Here is a 13,448-nt window from a genome sequence, read left to right as displayed (position 1 = left end):
TGTTTCCACTTCTCTTTTCTTGAGCCGCTCCCTTCTATGCCCTTGCGCACTATCCTGACTTCTCCTTCTTTCTGCTTACTTTGTGCCTTCCAACGCACAATGCGAACTACAGGTAGTGCTGCAGGGCCCACACCCTTTTACTTGCCTTACAGAGCAGCTCTGGAGCTGTTACAGTGCCAAGCTGCTGCAAGAAATCAGCTTGAATGCTTCAGGGGCTGGGGCATAGCCAACATGAGCCCCACACCGAAGGAGGGTGGAGGTGTTTAATGCAAACTAGGGGTCAGCCAAGTGCCGCAAAAGGCCACCATGCCCTGCACGCCCCTTTTCTCTTTTCATATGCAGACGAGGGTTGAAGCCAACTTTGACCCACTGCTTGGATGACATCACCATATGCAAATCTATCTGCTGCAGGCCTTCCCCCAGGAATGCTTGCACTAGTTGTTGCATTTGGTTTGTTGTTTGGGGGTGCTTCAGTATTAGGCAGCCTTCTGCCCTCCCATGTTCATCTGAAAATATGTGTTCTCCCTGCAGTTGTTGTCCCCAGATGAGAGTTCCCTTGTGCTGCCTCAGTTGAATCTCCTTTACTTGACAGAGATGTGCCTGAGCAGCGGCCCTCCCCAGCCCTATCCCAAATCATACTTATTTTGCATAGGAGATACCATTGTTATGAAGATTGTTCTCCCAGGGTGCGGTTCATTCATTGCACTCTGGGTATGCTGACCCCTGTGATTTCCCCAAATGTGGGAAACTCGACTGCATTATTTGTGGTAGTGGTGGACTGTGTTTGTGCTTTCCTTTGGTCAGCTCTGGTAAAAGTCAGATTTCTTTGTCTCAGATCTTCCTCTAGCCTTGTTCTTCTTTCGAGAGTTCCTTTGTGCTGCCTCAGTTGGATCTCCTTCACTTGACAGGGGGGTGCCCGAGCAGCGACCCTCCCCAGCTCTAGCCCAACTCCTACTTACCTGCCAGGTGAGATACTATGATCATGAAGGTGCTTCTCACAGGGCAAGGCTCACCCATTGCACTCTGGGTGTGCTGTCCCTGCGATTTCCCCAAATGTGGGAAACTTGACTGCATAATTTGTGTTTCCCCTGGTTGGCTCTCGTATAATTCAGATCTCTTTGTCTCAGGTCTCTCTCCAGCCTAGTTTGCTGTCTGTTTCCACTTCTCTTTTCTTGAGCCGCTCCCTTCTATGCCCTTGCGCACTATCCTGACTTCTCCCGTCTGCTTACTTTGTGCCTTCCAACGCACAATGCGAACTACAGGTAGTGCTGCAGGGCCCACACCCTTTTACTTGCCTTACAGAGCAGCTCTGGAGCTGTTACATTGCCCAGCTGCTGCAAGAAATCAGCTTGAATGCTTCAGGGGCTGGGGCATAGCCAACATGAGCCCCACACCGAAGGAGGGTGGAGGTGTTTAATGCGAACTAGGGGTCATCCAAGCGCCGCAAAAGGCCGCCATGCCCTGCATAACCCTTTTCTCTTTTCATATGCAGATGAGGGTTCCAGCCAACTTTGGCCCACTGCTTGGATGACATCACCGTATGCAAATCCGTCTTCTGCAGACCTTCACCCAGGAATGCTTTTACTAGTTGTTGCATTTGGTTTGTTGTTTGGGGGTGCTTCAGTATTAGGCAGCCTTCTGTCCTCCCATGTTCATCTGAAAATATGTGTTCTCCCTGCAGTTGTTGTCCCCAGATGAGAGTTCCCTTGTGCTGCCTCAGTAGAATCTCCTTTACTTGACAGAGATGTGCCTGAGCAGCGGCCCTCCCCAGCCCTATCCCAAATCATACTTATTTTGCATAGGAGATACCATGGTCATGAAGATTGTTCTCCCAGGGTGAGGTTCATTCATTGCATTCTGGGTATGCTGACCCCTGTGATTTCCCCAAATTTGGGAAACTCGACTGCATTATTTGTGGTAGTGGGGGACTGTGTTTGTGCTTTCCTCTGGTCAGCTCTGGTAAAAGTCAGATTTCTTTGTCTCAGATCTTCCTCTAGCCTTGTTCTTCTTTCGAGAGTTTCCTTGTGCTGCCTCAGTTGGATCTCCTTCACTTGACAGGGGGGTGCCCGAGCAGCGACCCTCCCAAGCTCTAGCCCAACTCCTACTTACCTGCCAGGTGAGATACTATAATCAGAAAGGTGCTTCTCCCAGGGCAAGGCTCACCCATTGCACTCTGGGTGTGCTGCTCCTACGATTTCCCCAAATGTGGGACACTTGACTTCATAATTTGTGTTTCCTCTGGTCGGCTCTCGTATAATTCAGATCTCTTTGTCTCAGGTCTCTCTCCAGCCTAGTTTGCTGTCTGTTTCCACTTCTTTTTTCTTGAGCCCCTCCCTTCTATACCCTTGTGCACTATCCTGACTTCTCCTCCCGTCTGCTTACTTTGTGCCTTCCAATGCACAATGCAAACTACAGGTAGTGCTGCAGGGCCTACACCCTTTTACTTGCCTTACAGAGCAGCTCTGGAGCTGTTACAGTGCCCAGCTGCTGCAAGAAATCAGCTTGAATGCTTCATGGGATGGGGCATGGCCAACATGAGCCCCACACCAAAGGAGGGTGGGGGTGTTTAATGCGATCTAGGGGTCATCCAAGCAGCGCAAAAGGCCGCCATGCCCTGCACGCCCCTTTTCTCTTTTCATATGCAGATGAGGGTTGAAGCCAACTTTGACCCACTGCTTGGATAACATCACCATATGCAAATCCATCTGCTGCAGGCCTTCCCCCAGGAATGCTTGCACTAGTTGTTGCATTTGGTTTGTTGTTTGGGGGTGCTTCAGTATTAGGCAGCCTTCTGCCCTCCCATGTTCATCTGAAAATATGTGTTCTCCCTGCAGTTGTTGTCCCCAGATGAGAGTTCCCTTGTGCTGCCTCAGTTGAATTTTCTTTACTTGACAGAGATGTGCCTGAGCAGCGGCCCTCCCCAGCCCTATCCCAAATCATACTTATTTTGCATAGGAGACACCATGGTCATGAAGATTGTTCACCCAGGGTGAGGTTCATTCATTGCATTCTGGGTATGCTGACCCCTGTGATTTCCCCAAATGTGGGAAACTCGCCTGCATTATTTGTGGTAGTGGGGGACTGTGTTTGTGTTTTCCGCTGGTCAGCTCTGGTAAAAGTCAGATTTCTTTGTCTCAGATCTTCCTCTAGCCTTGTTCTTCTTTCGAGAGTTCCATTGTGCTGCCTCAGTTGGATCTCCTTCACTTGACAATGGGGTGCCCGAGCAGCGACCCTCCCCAGCTCTAGCCCAACTCCTACTTTCCTGCCAGGTGAGATACTATGATCTTGAAGGTGCTTCTCCCAGGGCAAGGCTCACCCATTGCACTCTGGGTGTGCTGCCCCTGCGATTTCCCCAAATGTGGGAAACTTGACTGCATAATTTGTGTTTCCCCTGGTCGGCTCTCGTATAATTCAGATCTCTTTGTCTCAGGTCTCTCTCCAGCCTAGTTTGCTGTCTGTTTCCACTTCTCTTTTCTTGAGCCGCTCCCTTCTATGCCCTTGCGCACTATCCTGACTTCTCCCGTCTGCTTACTTTGTGCCTTCCAACGCACAATGCGAACTACAGGTAGTGCTGCAGGGCCCACACCCTTTTACTTGCCTTACAGAGCAGCTCTGGAGCTGTTACAGTGCCCAGCTGCTGCAAGAAATCAGCTTGAATGCTTCAGGGGCTGGGGCATAGCCAACATGAGCCCCACACCGAAGGAGGGTGGAGGTGTTTAATGCGAACTAGGGGTCATCCAAGCGCCGCAAAAGGCCGCCATGCCCGCATAACCCTTTTCTCTTTTCATATGCAGATGAGGGTTCCAGCCAACTTTGGCCCACTGCTTGGATGACATCACCGTATGCAAATCCGTCTTCTGCAGACCTTCACCCAGGAATGCTTTTACTAGTTGTTGCATTTGGTTTGTTGTTTGGGGGTGCTTCAGTATTAGGCAGCCTTCTGTCCTCCCATGTTCATCTGAAAATATGTGTTCTCCCTGCAGTTGTTGTCCCCAGATGAGAGTTCCCTTGTGCTGCCTCAGTTGAATCTCCTTTACTTGACAGATATGTGCCTGAGCAGCGGCCCTCCCCAGCCCTATCCCAAATCATACTTATTTTGCATAGGAGATACCATGGTCATGAAGATTGTTCTCCCATGGTGAGGTTCATTCATTGCATTCTGGGTATGCTGACCCCTGTGATTTCCCCAAATTTGGGAAACTCGACTGCATTATTTGTGGTAGTGGTGGACTGTGTTTGTGCTTACCTCTGGTCAGCTCTGGTAAAAGTCAGATTTCTTTGTCTCAGATCTTCCTCTAGCCTTGTTCTTCTTTCGAGAGTTTCCTTGTGCTGCCTCAGTTGGATCTCCTTCACTTGACAGGGGGGTGCCCGAGCAGCGACCCTCCCAAGCTCTAGCCCAACTCCTACTTACCTGCCAGGTGAGATACTATAATCAGGAAGGTGCTTCTCCCAGGGCAAGGCTCACCCATTGCACTCTGGGTGTGCTGCTCCTACGATTTCCCCAAATGTGGGACACTTGACTGCATAATTTGTGTTTCCTCTGGTCGGCTCTCGTATAATTCAGATCTCTTTGTCTCAGGTCTCTCTCCAGCCTAGTTTGCTGTCTGTTTCCACTTCTTTTTTCTTGAGCCCCTCCCTTCTATACCCTTGTGCACTATCCTGACTTCTCCTCCCGTCTGCTTACTTTGTGCCTTCCAATGCACAATGCAAACTACAGGTAGTGCTGCAGGGCCCACACCCTTTTACTTGCCTTACAGAGCAGCTCTGGAGCTGTTACAGTGCCCAGCTGCTGCAAGAAATCAGCTTGAATGCTTCATGGGATGGGGCATGGCCAACATTAGCCCCACACCAAAGGAGGGTGGGGGTGTTTAATGCGATCTAGGGGTCATCCAAGCAGCGCAAAAGGCCGCCATGCCCTGCACGCCCCTTTTCTCTTTTCATATGCAGATGAGGGTTGAAGCCAACTTTGACCCACTGCTTGGATAACATCACCATATGCAAATCCATCTGCTGCAGGCCTTCCCCCAGGAATGCTTGCAATAGTTGTTGCATTTGGTTTGTTGTTTGGGGGTGCTTCAGTATTAGGCAGCCTTCTGCCCTCCCATGTTCATCTGAAAATATGTGTTCTCCCTGCAGTTGTTGTCCCCAGATGAGAGTTCCCTTGTGCTGCCTCAGTTGAATTTCCTTTACTTGACAGAGATGTGCCTGAGCAGCGGCCCTCCCCAGCCCTATCCCAAATCATACTTATTTTGCATAGGAGACACCATGGTCATGAAGATTGTTCACCCAGGGTGAGGTTCATTCATTGCATTCTGGGTATGCTGACCCCTGTGATTTCCCCAAATGTGGGAAACTCGCCTGCATTATTTGTGGTAGTGGGGGACTGTGTTTGTGTTTTCCGCTGGTCAGCTCTGGTAAAAGTCAGATTTCTTTGTCTCAGATCTTCCTCTAGCCTTGTTCTTCTTTCGAGAGTTCCATTGTGCTGCCTCAGTTGGATCTCCTCCACTTGACAGGGGGGTGCCCGAGCAGCGACCCTCCCCAGCTCTAGCCCAACTCCTACTTACCTGCCAGGTGAGATACTATGATCTTGAAGGTGCTTCTCCCAGGGCAAGGCTCACCCATTGCACTCTGGGTGTGCTGCTCCTGCGATTTCCCCAAATGTGGGAAACTTGACTGCATAATTTGTGTTTCCCCTGGTCGGCTCTCGTATAATTCAGATCTCTTTGTCTCAGGTCTCTCTCCAGCCTAGTTTGCTGTCTGTTTCAACTTCTCTTTTCTTGAGCCGCTCCCTTCTATGCCCTTGCGCACTATCCTGACTTCTCCCGTCTGCTTACTTTGTGCCTTCCAATGCACAATGCAAACTACAGGTAGTGCTGCAGGGCCCACACCCTTTTACTTGCCGTTCAGAGCAGCTCTGGAGCTGTTACAGTGCCCAGCTGCTGCAATAAATCAGCTTGAATGCTTCAGGGGATGGGGCATGGCCAACATGAGCCCCACACCAAAGGAGGGTGGGGGTGTTTAATGCGAACTAGGGGTCATCCAAGCACCGCAAAAGGCCGCCATGCCCTGCACGCCCCTTTTCTATTTTCATATGCAGATGAGGGTTGAAGCCAACTTTGACCCACTGCTTGGATGACATCACCGTATGCAAATCCGTCTTCTGCAGAACTTCCCCCAGGAATGCTTGCACTAGTTGTTGCATTTGGTTTGTTGTTTGGGGGTGCTTCAGTATTAGGCAGCCTTCTGCCCTCCCATGTTCATCTGAAAATATGTGTTCTCCCTGCAGTTGTTGTCCCCAGATGAGAGTTCCCTTGTGCTGCCTCAGTTGAATCTCCTTTACTTGACAGAGATGTGCATGAGCAGCGGCCCTCCCCAGCCCTATCCCAAATCATACTTATTTTGCATAGGAGATACCATGGTCATGAAGATTACTCTCCCAGGGTGAGGTTCATTCATTGCATTCTGGGTATGCTGACCCCTGTGATTTCCCCAAATGTGGGAAACGCGACTGCTTTATTTGTTGGTAGTGGGGGACTGTGTTTGTGTTTTCCTCTGGTCAGCTCTGGTAAAAGTCAGATTTCTTTGTTTCAGATCTTCCTCTAGCCTTGTTCTTCTTTTGAGAGTTTCCTTGTGCTGCCTCAGTTGGATCTCCTTCACTTGACAGGGGGGTGCCCGAGCAGCGACCCTCCCCAGCTCTAGCCCAACTCCTACTTACCTGCCAGGTGAGATACTATGATCATGAAGGTGCTTCTCCCAGGGCAAGGCTCACCCATTGCACTCTGGGTGTGCTGCCCCTGCGATTTCCCCAAATGTGGGAAACTTGACTGCATAATTTGTGTTTCCCCTGGTCAGGTCTCGTATAATTCAGATCTCTTTGTCTCAGGTCTCTCTCCAGCCTAGTTTGCTGTCTGTTTCAACTTCTCTTTTCTTGAGCCGCTCCCTTTTATACCCTTGTGCACTATCCTGACTTCTCCTCCTGTCTGCTTACTTTGTGCCTTCCAATGCACAATGCAAACTACAGGTAGTGCTGCAGGGCCCACACCCTTTTACTTGCCTTACAGAACAGCTCTGGAGCTGTTACAGTGCCAAGCTGCTGCAAGAAATCAGCTTGAATGCTTCAGGGGATGGGGCATGGCCAACATGAGCCCCACACCGAAGGAGGGTGGGGGTGTTTAATGCGAACTAAGGGTCATCCAAGCGCCGCAAAAGGCCGCCATGCCCTGCATACCCCTTTTCTCTTTTCATATGCAGATGAGGGTTCCAGCCAACTTTGGCCCACTGCTTGGATGACATCACCGTATGCAATTCCGTCTTCTGCAGAACTTCCCCCAGGAATGCTTGTACTAGTTGTTGCATTTGGTTTGTTGTTTGGGGGTGCTTCAGTATTAGGCAGCCTTCTGCCCTCCCATGTTCATCTGAAAATATGTGTTCTCCCTGCAGTTGTTGTCCCCAGATGAGAGTTTCCTTGTGCTGCCTCAGTTGAATCTCCTTTACTTGACAGAGATGTGCATGAGCAGCGGCCCTCCCCAGCCCTATCCCAAATCATACTTATTTTGCATAGGAGATACCATGGTCATGAAGATTGTTCTCCCAGGGTGAGGTTCATTCATTGCATTTTGGGTATGCTGACCCCTGTGATTTCCCCAAATGTGGGAAACTCGACTGCATTATTTGTGGTAGTGGGGGACTGTGTTTGTGCTTTCCTCTGGTCAGCTCTGGTAAAAGTCAGATTTCTTTGTCTCAGATTTTCCTCTAGCCTTGTTCTTCTTTCGAGAGTTCCCTTGTGCTGCCTCAGTTGGATCTCCTTCACTTGACAGGGGGGTACCCGAGCAGCGACCCTCCCCAACTCTTGCCCAACTCCTACTTACCTGCTAGGTGAGATACTATGATCATGAAGGTGCTTCTCCCAGGGCAAGGCTCACCCATTGCACTCTGGGTGTGCTGCTCCTGCGATTTCCCGAAATGTGGGAAACTTGACTGCATAATTTGTGTTTCCCCTGGTCGGCTATCGTATAATTCAGATCTCTTTGTCTCAGGTCTCTCTCCAGCCTAGTTTGCTGTCTGTTTCCACTTCTCTTTTCTTGAGCCGCTCCCTTCTATGCCCTTGCGCACTATCCTGACTTCTCCTCCTTTCTGCTTACTTTGTGCCTTCCAACGCACAATGCGAACTACAGGTAGTGCTGCAGGGCCCACACCCTTTTACTTGCCTTACAGAGCAGCTCTGGAGCTGTTACAGTGCCCAGCTGCTGCAAGAAATCAGCTTGAATGCTTCAGGGGCTGGGGCATAGCCAACATGAGCCCCACACCGAAGGAGGGTGGAGGTGTTTAATGCAAACTAGGGGTCAGCCAAGTGCCGCAAAAGGCCACCATGCCCTGCACGCCCCTTTTCTCTTTTCATATGCAGACGAGGGTTGAAGCCAACTTTGACCCACTGCTTGGATGACATCACCATATGCAAATTTATCTGCTGCAGGCCTTCCCCCAGGAATGCTTGCACTAGTTGTTGCATTTGGTTTGTTGTTTGGGGGTGCTTCAGTATTAGGCAGCCTTCTGCCCTCCCATGTTCATCTGAAAATATGTGTTCTCCCTGCAGTTGTTGTCCCCAGATGAGAGTTCCCTTGTGCTGCCTCAGTTGAATCTCATTTACTTGACAGAGATGTGCCTGAGCAGCGGCCCTCCCCAGCCATATCCCAAATCATACTTATTTTGCATAGGAGATACCATTGTTATGAAGATTGTTCTCCCAGGGTGCGGTTCATTCATTGCACTCTGGGTATGCTGACCCCTGTGATTTCCCCAAATGTGGGAAACTCGACTGCATTATTTCTGGTAGTGGGGGACTGTGTTTGTGCTTTCCTCTGGTCAGCTCTGGTAAAAGTCAGATTTCTTTGTCTCAGATCTTCCTCTAGCCTTGTTCTTCTTTCGAGAGTTCCTTTGTGCTGCCTCAGTTGGATCTCCTTCACTTGACAGGGGGGTGCCCGAGCAGCGACCCTCCCCAGCTCTAGCCCAACTCCTACTTACCTGCCAGGTGAGATACTATGATCATGAAGGTGCTTCTCCCAGGGCAAGGCTCACCCATTGCACTCTGGGTGTGCTGCCCCTGCGATTTCCCCAAATGTGGGAAACTTGACTGCATAATTTGTGTTTCCCCTGGTCGGCTCTCGTATAATTCAGATCTCTTTGTCTCAGGTCTCTCTCCAGCCTAGTTTGCTGTCTGTTTCCACTTCTCTTTTCTTGAGCCGCTCCCTTCTATGCCCTTGCGCACTATCCTGACTTCTCCCGTCTGCTTACTTTGTGCCTTCCAACGCACAATGCGAACTACAGGTAGTGCTGCAGGGCCCACACCCTTTTACTTGCCTTACAGAGCAGCTCTGGAGCTGTTACAGTGCCCAGCTGCTGCAAGAAATCAGCTTGAATGCTTCAGGGGCTGGGGCATAGCCAACATGAGCCCCACACCGAAGGAGGGTGGAGGTGTTTAATGCGAACTAGGGGTCATCCAAGCGCCGCAAAAGGCCGCCATGCCCTGCATAACCCTTTTCTCTTTTCATATGCAGATGAGGGTTCCAGCCAACTTTGGCCCACTGCTTGGATGACATCACCGTATGCAAATCCGTCTTCTGCAGACCTTCACCCTGGAATGCTTTTACTAGTTGTTGCATTTGGTTTGTTGTTTGGGGGTGCTTCAGTATTAGGCAGCCTTCTGTCCTCCCATGTTCATCTGAAAATATGTGTTCTCCCTGCAGTTGTTGTCCCCAGATGAGAGTTCCCTTGTGCTGCCTCAGTTGAATCTCCTTTACTTGACAGAGATGTGCCTGAGCAGCGGCCCTCCCCAGCCCTATCCCAATTCATACTTATTTTGCATAGGAGATACCATGGTCATGAAGATTGTTCTCCCAGGGTGAGGTTCATTCATTGCATTCTGGGTATGCTGACCCCTGTGATTTCCCCAAATTTGGGAAACTCGACTGCATTATTTGTGGTAGTGGGGGACTGTGTTTGTGCTTTCCTCTGGTCAGCTCTGGTAAAAGTCAGATTTCTTTGTCTCAGATCTTCCTCTAGCCTTGTTCTTCTTTCGAGAGTTTCCTTGTGCTGCCTCAGTTGGATCTCCTTCACTTGACAGGGGGGTGCCCGAGCAGCGACCCTCCCAAGCTCTAGCCCAACTCCTACTTACCTGCCAGGTGAGATACTATAATCAGGAAGGTGCTTCTCCCAGGGCAAGGCTCACCCATTGCACTCTGATTTCCCCAAATGTGGGAAGCTTGACTGCATAATTTGTGTTTCCCCTGGTCGGCTCTAGTATAATTCAGATCTCTTTGTCTCAGGTCTCTCTCCAGCCTAGTTTGCTGTCTGTTTCCACTTCTTTTTTCTTGAGCCCCTCCCTTCTATACCCTTGTGCACTATCCTGACTTCTCCTCCCGTCTGCTTACTTTGTGCCTTCCAATGCACAATGCAAACTACAGGTAGTGCTGCAGGGCCCACACCCTTTTACTTGCCTTACAGAGCAGCTCTGGAGCTGTTACAGTGCCCAGCTGCTGCAAGAAATCAGCTTGAATGCTTCATGGGATGGGGCATGGCCAACATGAGCCCCACACCAAAGGAGGGTGGGGGAGTTTAATGCGATCTAGGGGTCATCCAAGTAGCGCAAAAGGCCGCCATGCCCTGCACGCCCCTTTTCTCTTTTCATATGCAGATGAGGGTTGAAGCCAACTTTGACCCACTGCTTGGATAACATCACCATATGCAAATCCATCTGCTGCAGGCCTTCCCCCAGGAATGCTTGCACTAGTTGTTGCATTTGGTTTGTTGTTTGGGGGTGCTTCAGTATTAGGCAGCCTTCTGCCCTCCCATGTTCATCTGAAAATATGTGTTTTCCCTGCAGTTGTTGTCCCCAGATGAGAGTTCCCTTGTGCTGCCTCAGTTGAATTTCCTTTACTTGACAGAGATGTGCCTGAGCAGCGGCCCTCCCCAGCCCTATCCCAAATCATACTTATTTTGCATAGGAGACACCATGGTCATGAAGATTGTTCACCCAGGGTGAGGTTCATTCATTGCATTCTGGGTATGCTGACCCCTGTGATTTCCCCAAATGTGGGAAACTCGCCTGCATTATTTGTGGTAGTGGGGGACTGTGTTTGTGTTTTCCGCTGGTCAGCTCTGGTAAAAGTCAGATTTTTTTGTCTCAGATCTTCCTCTAGCCTTGTTCTTCTTTCGAGAGTTCCATTGTGCTGCCTCAGTTGGATCTCCTTCACTTGACAGGGGGGTGCCCGAGCAGCGACCCTCCCCAGCTCTAGCCCAACTCCTACTTACCTGCCAGGTGAGATACTATGATCTTGAAGGTGCTTCTCCCAGGGCAAGGCTCACCCATTGCACTCTGGGTGTGCTGCCCCTGCGATTTCCCCAAATGTGGGAAACTTGACTGCATAATTTGTGTTTCCCCTGGTCGGCTCTCGTATAATTCAGATCTCTTTGTCTCAGGTCTCTCTCCAGCCTAGTTTGCTGTCTGTTTCCACTTCTCTTTTCTTGAGCCGCTCCCTTCTATGCCCTTGCGCACTATCCTGACTTCTCCCGTCTGCTTACTTTGTGCCTTCCAACGCACAATGCGAACTACAGGTAGTGCTGCAGGGCCCACACCCTTTTACTTGCCTTACAGAGCAGCTCTGGAGCTGTTACAGTGCCCAGCTGCTGCAAAAAATCAGCTTCAATGCTTCAGGGGCTGGGGCATAGCCAACATGAGCCCCACACCGAAGGAGGGTGGAGGTGTTTAATGCGAACTAGGGGTCATCCAAGCGCCGCAAAAGGCCGCCATGCCCTGCATAACCCTTTTCTCTTTTCATATGCAGATGAGGGTTCCAGCCAACTTTGGCCCACTGCTTGGATGACATCACCGTATGCAAATTCGTCTCCTGCAGACCTTCCCCCAGAAATGCTTTTACTAGTTATTGCATATGGTTTGATATTTGATGGTGCTTCAGTATTAGGCAGCCTTCCGCCCTCCCATGTTCATCTGAAAAGATGTGGTCTCCCTGCAGTTGTTGTCCCCAGACGAGAGTTCCCTTGTGCTTCCTCAGTTGAATCTCCTTAACTTGACGGGGGAGGGGCTGCCCGAGCAGCCACCCTCCCCAGCCCTATCCCAACTCATACTTATTTTGCATATGAGATCTCTTGATCATGAAGATTGTTCTCACAGGGTGAGGTTCATCCATTATATTTTAAAATAGGAAGGTTCAAATTACATATTTGAATTGCATCTATGTGCTGGATTCAAATGTCCCCCCCCCTTCCTTTCTCAATTGTGCCCATCAGCAGCTATTCTAAGGTTGCTGCCAATGGGTGTGACACATTAATTTCTTCTGTGGGGTACACTGGACTCCACAAGGATTCACATTGGGGTGTAGAGTAGGATCTTGATCTGAGGCACCAACCGGCTCAAAGCTTTTGACTGTTCCCAAGATGCTCAGCGCATTCTCCTCTATAACCCCGCTTCCATGAACAGGGAGCTCAGTTTGTAGTTGTTGCCTTCAGTAGCAGGCCACTTAACAGGGGCCTGCCTCAAGCAGCCTATTCTTAGCTATTAATTTTGACAAGAAAAGAAGAACTTTTTTTATGAGAATCTACAAGGGCTGCAGCAGGCTAGGTCTAATAGACATCTTTACTGCAGCTTCATCACTCCCAGCGGCGCTGTATACTCCCGTGCCCTGGTTGCTGGGTCACTGCAGCGGAGGCTCCGGTTTCTTCCTAAGGTCAGTCACACACAATGTAACACCCCGGTATAACAAGTGTGTAAACTATGTGGAACAGGTCAGGGATACCTTGATGGACTATTCCTCCTTCAGCAGCAGCTCTTCTCTATTCCTGGCAGAGAGGCAAGGTTTCCCCAGACACAAAGAAAGGCAGGCAGGGCTTTGTATGAAAGAATAAATGGTTTACCACATAACTCAGAAAAGGAACTGATTACAGTAGGGAAGGGAAAGATTTGATTCAAGCAACTTAAACACAGACACCATATACACTTTAAGTCATTACACAAATGGTAATATAACTAAATCTGAGATTAATACTATGTTGCTTAGTAATAGAAATCAACTTATGCAGACAATATTTAAGTCCCAGATAACATTGGTGTCACAGCAGGGAGTCTCTATGTGCACGTTGGGGCCCGGTTATGTTGTTACATAGTTATATGCAGCTATTGTCTCCTTTAGCTGTGAACAAAATATTGTAGCTCTGTGTAGTAAAGATGATTGTTTAAAACAAACTGGAGCTGCTTCCCATGTAAATCGCTGCATAGGTATAGTAAATATAGGATAATGTCCTTTGCAGTGGAGTAGGTTTCAATATAAATATGGATTTATCTCACCCAGTCAATAGATGTTTCTGAGGCAGTTTCCCCTCAGATGTAGGCCAGTCAGCATTGGTATAAAGGCTTTATACTCTCCTGTCTCTGACAC

General features: G+C 49.5%; 19 non-coding genes across 19 annotated transcripts; all 19 read left to right on the top strand.

Annotated features, from left to right (window-relative positions):
• Positions 1-635: 635 nt before the first annotated feature.
• Positions 636-799, top strand: LOC135023562 (U1 spliceosomal RNA). Its single transcript, XR_010220504.1, has one exon. It is a non-coding gene; the product is annotated as a U1 spliceosomal RNA (small nuclear RNA).
• Positions 800-951: 152 nt separating this feature from the next.
• LOC135023608 (U1 spliceosomal RNA) lies at positions 952-1,114 on the top strand. The gene has a single exon (XR_010220549.1). It is a non-coding gene; the product is annotated as a U1 spliceosomal RNA (small nuclear RNA).
• Positions 1,115-1,785: 671 nt separating this feature from the next.
• LOC135023488 (U1 spliceosomal RNA) lies at positions 1,786-1,949 on the top strand. The gene has a single exon (XR_010220433.1). It is a non-coding gene; the product is annotated as a U1 spliceosomal RNA (small nuclear RNA).
• A 152-nt stretch (positions 1,950-2,101) lies between these two features.
• On the top strand, positions 2,102-2,264 carry LOC135023798 (U1 spliceosomal RNA). Its single transcript, XR_010220700.1, has one exon. It is a non-coding gene; the product is annotated as a U1 spliceosomal RNA (small nuclear RNA).
• A 674-nt stretch (positions 2,265-2,938) lies between these two features.
• On the top strand, positions 2,939-3,102 carry LOC135023600 (U1 spliceosomal RNA). Its single transcript, XR_010220541.1, has one exon. It is a non-coding gene; the product is annotated as a U1 spliceosomal RNA (small nuclear RNA).
• A 152-nt stretch (positions 3,103-3,254) lies between these two features.
• LOC135023766 (U1 spliceosomal RNA) lies at positions 3,255-3,417 on the top strand. The gene has a single exon (XR_010220675.1). It is a non-coding gene; the product is annotated as a U1 spliceosomal RNA (small nuclear RNA).
• A 670-nt stretch (positions 3,418-4,087) lies between these two features.
• LOC135023592 (U1 spliceosomal RNA) lies at positions 4,088-4,251 on the top strand. Its single transcript, XR_010220533.1, has one exon. It is a non-coding gene; the product is annotated as a U1 spliceosomal RNA (small nuclear RNA).
• Positions 4,252-4,403: 152 nt separating this feature from the next.
• On the top strand, positions 4,404-4,566 carry LOC135023731 (U1 spliceosomal RNA). The gene has a single exon (XR_010220657.1). It is a non-coding gene; the product is annotated as a U1 spliceosomal RNA (small nuclear RNA).
• Positions 4,567-5,240: 674 nt separating this feature from the next.
• Positions 5,241-5,404, top strand: LOC135023599 (U1 spliceosomal RNA). The gene has a single exon (XR_010220540.1). It is a non-coding gene; the product is annotated as a U1 spliceosomal RNA (small nuclear RNA).
• A 152-nt stretch (positions 5,405-5,556) lies between these two features.
• On the top strand, positions 5,557-5,719 carry LOC135023722 (U1 spliceosomal RNA). The gene has a single exon (XR_010220649.1). It is a non-coding gene; the product is annotated as a U1 spliceosomal RNA (small nuclear RNA).
• Positions 5,720-6,390: 671 nt separating this feature from the next.
• LOC135023672 (U1 spliceosomal RNA) lies at positions 6,391-6,555 on the top strand. Its single transcript, XR_010220611.1, has one exon. It is a non-coding gene; the product is annotated as a U1 spliceosomal RNA (small nuclear RNA).
• Positions 6,556-6,707: 152 nt separating this feature from the next.
• LOC135023654 (U1 spliceosomal RNA) lies at positions 6,708-6,870 on the top strand. The gene has a single exon (XR_010220594.1). It is a non-coding gene; the product is annotated as a U1 spliceosomal RNA (small nuclear RNA).
• A 674-nt stretch (positions 6,871-7,544) lies between these two features.
• On the top strand, positions 7,545-7,708 carry LOC135023498 (U1 spliceosomal RNA). Its single transcript, XR_010220443.1, has one exon. It is a non-coding gene; the product is annotated as a U1 spliceosomal RNA (small nuclear RNA).
• Positions 7,709-7,860: 152 nt separating this feature from the next.
• LOC135023776 (U1 spliceosomal RNA) lies at positions 7,861-8,023 on the top strand. Its single transcript, XR_010220684.1, has one exon. It is a non-coding gene; the product is annotated as a U1 spliceosomal RNA (small nuclear RNA).
• Positions 8,024-8,697: 674 nt separating this feature from the next.
• Positions 8,698-8,861, top strand: LOC135023531 (U1 spliceosomal RNA). Its single transcript, XR_010220474.1, has one exon. It is a non-coding gene; the product is annotated as a U1 spliceosomal RNA (small nuclear RNA).
• Positions 8,862-9,013: 152 nt separating this feature from the next.
• On the top strand, positions 9,014-9,176 carry LOC135023643 (U1 spliceosomal RNA). The gene has a single exon (XR_010220583.1). It is a non-coding gene; the product is annotated as a U1 spliceosomal RNA (small nuclear RNA).
• A 671-nt stretch (positions 9,177-9,847) lies between these two features.
• LOC135023486 (U1 spliceosomal RNA) lies at positions 9,848-10,011 on the top strand. Its single transcript, XR_010220431.1, has one exon. It is a non-coding gene; the product is annotated as a U1 spliceosomal RNA (small nuclear RNA).
• Positions 10,012-10,983: 972 nt separating this feature from the next.
• Positions 10,984-11,147, top strand: LOC135023598 (U1 spliceosomal RNA). The gene has a single exon (XR_010220539.1). It is a non-coding gene; the product is annotated as a U1 spliceosomal RNA (small nuclear RNA).
• Positions 11,148-11,299: 152 nt separating this feature from the next.
• On the top strand, positions 11,300-11,462 carry LOC135023707 (U1 spliceosomal RNA). Its single transcript, XR_010220635.1, has one exon. It is a non-coding gene; the product is annotated as a U1 spliceosomal RNA (small nuclear RNA).
• Positions 11,463-13,448: the final 1,986 nt, after the last annotated feature.

The sequence above is a fragment of the Pseudophryne corroboree genome, unplaced genomic scaffold, assembly GCF_028390025.1.
Source record: "Pseudophryne corroboree isolate aPseCor3 unplaced genomic scaffold, aPseCor3.hap2 scaffold_400, whole genome shotgun sequence".
Lineage (NCBI taxonomy): Eukaryota > Metazoa > Chordata > Amphibia > Anura > Myobatrachidae > Pseudophryne > Pseudophryne corroboree.
Note: the sequence above shows the minus strand (reverse complement) of the source record. Positions and strands in the feature narration are given on the sequence as shown.